Source organism: Amblyomma americanum, chromosome 1, assembly GCF_052857255.1.
Source record: "Amblyomma americanum isolate KBUSLIRL-KWMA chromosome 1, ASM5285725v1, whole genome shotgun sequence".
Classification (NCBI taxonomy): domain Eukaryota; kingdom Metazoa; phylum Arthropoda; class Arachnida; order Ixodida; family Ixodidae; genus Amblyomma; species Amblyomma americanum.
In genome coordinates this window covers 201383829-201390996 of record NC_135497.1, presented here as the reverse complement: position 1 = coordinate 201390996, position 7168 = coordinate 201383829, and the positions used below count along the sequence as shown (strand labels likewise).

Below are 7168 nucleotides of genomic sequence, written 5' to 3'. Positions count from 1 at the left end.
TCTTTTCAGCACATGACTAACGTGGTGTTAGAAGGGAGAATTATTTCCGTACAACTCACCAAATTCACAATAAAGATACGGTGAATATGTTTCTAGCTCGTAAGCACAGAAGATAAATTTAATTAAAAGACAAGTCGAACGCCTCATCAAAACTTAATGAAAAACTTCTTTGTAGACAGCCTTATTTTTTTTTGAGCTTCCTGTAATGCAGACAGGACGGCGCATTGTCTTCAGCTCGCGGCGCTCGCCGTGTGAACTGGAGCCCACCAGAGCAAGTGCACATAAGACTCGCCTAAAGTCGTGCCGTATTGAGACGAGGCCACCAGTGCTGTGTTTAGTTTTATATTTAGTGACCTAAAATCTGAGTACCGTCTACTGTAAACGAAAGAAAAGGAAGCTTGCCTTCGAAACCTACAACGGACAAGCTAAAAATTTGATAAACTTCAGACTGCACGACATGTACGGGTTAGCACATCTGCAATACGCATCGTTATTGTGGACGGTATAGATGTGTTACATCAAGAGGAAGATTTTTAACCAAATGATCGTGAGGTCTAGATAAGCGTTGATTTGGAAACAGAGCGGCGCGAAGTTGTCAAGCAGAATCATATTAACGTTTTAGCAACAAGAGAAAATATCAAATGCCTGAGCTTGTTGTTTCGCAAAATATTATTTCCCGTTAGCCAAATAAAGCATCGGCAGCGAAAGTACGCTTAATGAATCGGAAGCTGACAAAAAAAGATGGCCAGGCTTAGCTTGGTTAAGCCAAGAATGCGTTGCATTTCTCGATGGAGTTCCGTGCTGCTCCGTTGACTCGATAGGCTATTGACTCGATCGCCATTGAAACTGCCCTTGTAGCAGCGCTCGATCGCCTTTGAGTCGATAGACTATCGGTTCGAGGGCCCTCGAAATGCCCGTGTGACAGGGGTATCCCGGCGAAGGAGCGCAGCTCTTTTATACATATGCCGTGACGTTAATCATAGCGCAGCGCCCCTAGCGGGAGTCAGGTGGTGGCTGCGGCCGCGCGCGACCGCGCCAGTTGGGGCCCAGCTTTTCCTCCGTGACGTCACGCGCAGGCGCAGCGCCCCTAGCGGGAGGAGCGGGAGTCAGGTGGTGGCTGCGGCCGCGCGCGACCGCGCGAGTTGGGGCAACACCACCTAGACTTTTTAAGGCCTCTCCACGTTTGCGTGACGTCACCGCACTGCGACGGCCCAGTAGGTTCGGCTTCCGCGCTCGCACGCATTTCGCGCATTTAAAAGTGCTGATTATGCCTCTCGAAAAGATAACTACTTTTTTTTTTAATCGTGTTTTGCTTGCCCACATCCTAACCGAATGTTTTTTTTTTTGTTCTTGTTTCTTTGAAAGTATAAGCAGTTACATTTTAGCAGACCTTTACTGACTTTATATCAAAGCGCGCATGTGTGAAGATACGTTCGTAATATTTTTTTTATTGAAAATGAACAACGCAGAGGACTTTCACAAGTCGTATTTTATTTTCAGATGAGAAACACGATCAGTAGGAGTAGGAGGTAAGGAAACTGTTACAGCACTGAATCATAAAATGCAGTAAGTGAATCCAACAACAAAAAAGCTGTAAACAGAAAGCAAACAAAAGAAAATATGCAGAATATATAATAATACAACGCAAAAACTGGTTTCGAAACTAAAAAAAAACTAACAAAAACAGTCACAAGCACACAGAGTAGTCAATTCTTAAATGTCTTCAATTTTCTCTCTTTTTCTTTTGCAGCCTTTTCAACTGTAAGTTGATCATTTTTTCTTTTACAAAGGTTATTTAGAAGCGTGTTTACTGCTGCACTTAGGACATAGTGCATTACCAACTGTGGAGTGTGCCCATTCTCACACACATCAAAGTCAATGCCGTCGTTTAACACATCATGTGTGAGTGCCAAGAGAGCCTCCTTTTGATTTGGTAGTGCATGAGACTGTGTCGCATGTTGTTCGCTTCTCAGTTTGTCAAGAACTATCTCAGCAGTAAGAACAGCATTTACTATGGCAGGCTGTGGAAACTTGAGACTACCACGAGTCATGGCCTTGACTAACTCCCCACCTTCTACTTCAATTTCATCTTCTAGCATTAAATTTTCTTTGCAAGTCATGCATGACAGCTTTTTGAACGCAGCGTGGGCACAATAGCCAGCAACGTAAGTGGTTGCTGGGACATTTGGCGCCTTCGCATAATCGTCGTCCGTTACCTCAATGTCAAACACTTCAAGTACTGCATTGTTTACTGCCACCGCATCTGTTGCAGCCTCAAACTCTGGGAGCTCCAGAATGTTCTGCAGACGAAGCTTTCGCTCCGACTCATAGACTTGTCTTATGGAAATGTGGTATTATGCACTGGAGAGTTGGCGGTATTTGCCAAACCTCTCTTCCAAGCAATCAGTCTGAAACTCCTAAAAGTACATACTCGAAGTTCATTTCATCTAGGCAATACCTAGTCACCTTTACCAAGGTGTCTGTCGTGAGTCGGAGCGCACTGTGAGTCTCTCTTGTAAGTATGCCTGTGTCGAATTTGAGAGTCTGCCACAGATCTAGCTACTCCACTATACTTAACAGAAACTGGATCTGTGGACTTGACGCTGATGTAATCGGTGACTGCAGCTGATCACGAAGTCGAGTACCCTTGTTGCATGTCTTTACATTTACAATGTCCCACCACTTCGTTATTGTTTCAAGGAACTGTGCAGTACCAGACACATGATCTAGCTCAAGTCTGGGCCCACATGCTCGCCGAGCTGCTGCCGTAGACGGGCTGAAAATCCTTAGCGCAAGCTTGACATTCTGTCGCTCAATATTCGATGGGTTCAGAGATTTAGACGAAAGTGTTGGTGCTGATTTAATCAGCTGACCCTGTTCTTTCGAGTGAAGTTCTCGAAGTGTTTTAAATGAAGCTGTAAGTATAGGTGGCTTTATATTAGGTCCTGTGGGGCTAGGAAAGAACATGCAGGTTCCAACATTTCGCTGATTGATCCAGTTATTCCTGACGCATTTTATTAAGTGCACAGGATCAATCAGAAAAAAGAGAGGACGTTTAGAGTCTGCAGGGTGTGAATACACACTCTGAAGTTTGCAGGGGGCCCCAAAAAGTGACATTGTTTTCCGGTTGATTGAGTTATTGTCAGCTATGACTGCGATTATACGCAACCCAACACGCTCTAGCTGAGTAATGATGCTATGCAGAATAGTGTGAAGCTGCTGTGCGTTGATGCGCTCTACTGGCAGTATGTGCACAACATTCTTCTGACGCGAAAACAAGCTTTGCATCATAAAAACATGGGCTGTTTTTGCTGCATTAGGGCTATTTGTAGCCGCACCAACAATTACTCCTCTCTTATAATCTAAATACGGTTGCAGGTGAATTTCGTCCATCATGAGTACAACAATTTTTTCATGCTCCGTCATTGCTGCAAGCTTCTTTGCATACGATAGGAAAGAAGTGTCTTGCTGTTCAGCTGCCGGGCTTACGCTGTGGGAGTTACATATACGACGTATTGTAGATTGATGGGGGTAATCTAAGGTTTCCGGAACTGTGAAGGAACCTATAAGCATGCGGAGAAACTGTAAATAAAATGCTTGAGAATACCAGCAACTCTGCAGAATACCGGGATGACCTGCTATGCTTGACACGAAGAAGAGAAACTTGCTCTTTCAAAAAACTAACTGCATTGGGTTGTTCGACATGTGCCAGTTCACAATTTAAGGCATATTCAAGCAGGGAAAGTACCAACTTAAGCAAACCATCAATTTTTTCTTCATTCTTAGACAACAATTTTTCCGTGAAACGACTCTACAGCATCCAGCAGACCTATCAAGCAACGGATATCATGTACTGTGTGAGGGATGGTATCTATGCCATCAATTGTAGTCAGCTGCACATTTCGGTAATGAACTTTCACCGTGAGGTTCTCTAAGACCGTGACTGACGACAAAACAGGAGGGACGTCATCAACAGCAAGATTGAGAAAAAGGACGCAGGCAGGTCGAGAAATAACATTCCAAAAATCAGAAATCTTGATTTGAGGAAGGCACTCCAGTAGAACTTAGAAAGTGTCAATCTTGTTCTTTGCTTCTTCCTCCTCGTGTGTCTAGAGTGACATGGCGATGGCATCTCGTAAAGAAGCTGCTTCAAGACGCATTCTCTTTTGAGTCGGTGCTTCTCGGGACGTTGTGGCGGGCACAGAAAGGTACGCGGGACAGTTCGGGAATACACTGGGAATGGTGTTGGAGCTGAGACGAGTGATCTTCAATTTTGCCTCGACGGCTTTGCCCGTTTTTGAGTCCACATACTTAGAAGAAGTCCGAATGTCTGATTCTTTAAAGTGCCGCTCGCAGACCTGCAAAGCCCAGCGCAGATAATGTTAGCATATTTAAGATGATTAATTCCATGGGTGCAATAGCAATTAGCGCAGTGAAATATTTCAAATTTAGAATATTTCCAGCTCGCCCACTAGGTCATGTTGTAGCGCATTATGTACACACAGCTACGTCGCGGAATAAATATCACGCTTTTTCGACTTACCACTGAGCGCTTTCCGGGTTCGAAATCAGCACGTGGAATGGCTTTCAACCATTGCCTCCTTCTGTCAGCATCAGCTGGGAAAGTGAAGACGCGCACAGTCTTTTCTCCATCGTAATTCCCGCGGCAGCCGGGAACACAACAGTGTCCTGGCATTTTAACAAATGGCTCAGGAACTGTCACACGCGCACAGCACTTTCACAGACGTTTCCCAGGATTGCACTTCGAGTATTCACAGCCCGCAAGGAAGCTTCAGCAAATGACACAGAAAGAAAGAACGGCGGAGGAACAGCATGTAACACACAACACGTGCAGCACATGTTCAAACACGACGGTAGTGATGTTTACAGCAATCGCGATGTCTCCTTTCAAATGATTGCTTTCAACAATTTATAATAATAATAATAATAATAATAATAATAATAATAATAATAATAATAATAATAATAATAATAATAATAATAATTGTTTTTTGGTGAAAGGAAATGGCGCAGTATCTGTCTCATATATCGTTGGACACCTGAACCGCGCCGTAAGGGAAGGGATAAAGGAGGGAGTGAAAGAAGAAAGGAAGAAGAGGTGCCGTAGTGGAGGGCTCCGGAATAATTTCGACCACCTGGGGATCTTTAACGTGCACTGACATCGCACAGCACACGGGCGCCTTAGCGTTTTTCCTCCATAAAAACGCAGCCGCCGCGATTGGGTTCGAACCCGGGAACTCCGGATCAGTAGTCGAGCGCCCTAACCACTGAGCCACCGCGGCGGGCCTCAACAATTTACTAGAAAAACTGCACAAAGTAAGCTTTTAAACGATTGAACAGTTTCCAGAAATGCGAACGAAGATTGTTACATTGAACCAGATATCCTTCATGTCTTTTAAAACGGTGAAATTGATTATCTTCAATTTGCTATACGCAAATACGCCTCGGAGTACTCCGCACTTCAACAATTTGAAACAGCGCGGGAGGAGAACGGCGGCAGCGGCCGCCAGGAGGTGCTGCCGCAGCGGTCAGCGGTGGCTGCTCCCGCGTCGTAGTGCGGTGACGTCACGCGTCGGAGGAGAAATCGTGGAGAGGCCTTAAAAATCTAGGTGGTGTTGGTTGGGGCCCAGCTTTTCCTCCGTGACGTCACGCGCCAGCGCAGCGCCCCTAGCGGGAGGAGCGGCAGTCAGGTGGTGGCTGCGGCCCAGCTTTTCCTCCGGCTGTCGTGACGTCACGTCACGTGGTTTGGTGGCTGCCCGGCCGCGCCCAAGGGCTGAACTGAGTGATTGCATTATGCAACGCATAATAATAACACACTCTGCACTCGAAGTAGGTATGAGGGTCAATAGGGCGGAAAATGGCAAGCGCTTTAAAAGAAACTAATCACAGAGCCTGAAAGTCTGCAGTCTCAAAGACGAGACAGAATTCAAGAGAAAAATTTAAGCTGCATTAGGCAGCGTAAGAACCGAAAAGCTTCCTGATGCAGTAAACTACGTAGAAAGCTTGGAAATTGCAAAGCGGAGACTAAAACCAGGCGAATGCCAAGTGTGCACAAAAATGAAAAACGGGGGGGGGGGGGGGGGGGCAATGTTATTTGCTATTTGGATAGAATAGTTTAATTAGTAGAGATAGTTATTGTAAACTGCACAATAGCCAAGCCTACCAGTGAGTCGGTTCTAAAAATAGAAAGAGGCGATCGCTGGTGCTGGTGGTATCAGTAACTAGTGCTAGAGCGTCTTGAAATAGTACCACCGCCAGGTTGTCGCCACCATGCATAAGAAAGAAATTTAGCTGACTGAGCTTCACTAGCTAATTCCTGAATGGACAAACAGTCGTAATTTCGCAGTTCAGCACAGTAATTCGGAACCGCTTACACCGACAGGAAAACTCCCGGAACTAACGGTAATAAATGCTGAACCGGAGCGGCAATTATCTCCACATCTGCCTGGAACATCGCACATCATTTCGATGTGACCAGCCTGAAGTCACAAAATATCTTGTTTCATCATACTCGCAGTGTTATTTCTTTTAAAAAATAACGAAATATGTACAACCACGACCTTCAGCGAAATGGAGCATATTTTCAAGCCGCCAATTTGCGCGAGGAAGCCCGGGTCCAGCGGCATGTTTCAGGCTTTGGAGTGTGCAAATTAGGCCGAACATACGGTCGATATCACAGCAGATATTTAGAGCCACATTATGGTTTGGAGAATGGTTATGAAAAAGAAACTCAGTACTGTTACACAATGGCTGACATTGAGGTCGCAAGATTGACATGCCACCTAAGCTAAGAGACAAAAAAGCGCATTGAAGCAAACTTACGAAATTATCGAATGAAATCGCAATTTCTACTGCTTAAAAATAACATACACAGGAGCGCGCAATGCGGGTAGTTAAAGTATAAATTTCAGTAATACTTTAAAATATGGTTTTTCATGTGGAACGGTTGTCAAAAAATTGGCGTGTCGTTTAAATCGAAAGCCGGTTAAATAAATTGTAATATTGAATTCTTGGAGTATAGCGGTAGGACGCCTGGTAAAAATTGAAGATTGAAGCCTGGTCGTTATAGCAGAGCCTTTTTGGCTTTCAGGATTTCGAAAACACGATTTTTGATTTTTTGGGGCGCTGCGGCGCAACAAATTGTGGC

At 44.9% G+C, this 7168-nt stretch overlaps 1 pseudogene; it reads right to left on the bottom strand.

Moving 5' to 3' along the window:
* Nucleotides 1–1706: 1706 nt before the first annotated feature.
* On the bottom strand, nucleotides 1707–3117 carry LOC144094610 (uncharacterized; annotated as a pseudogene).
* Nucleotides 3118–7168: the final 4051 nt, after the last annotated feature.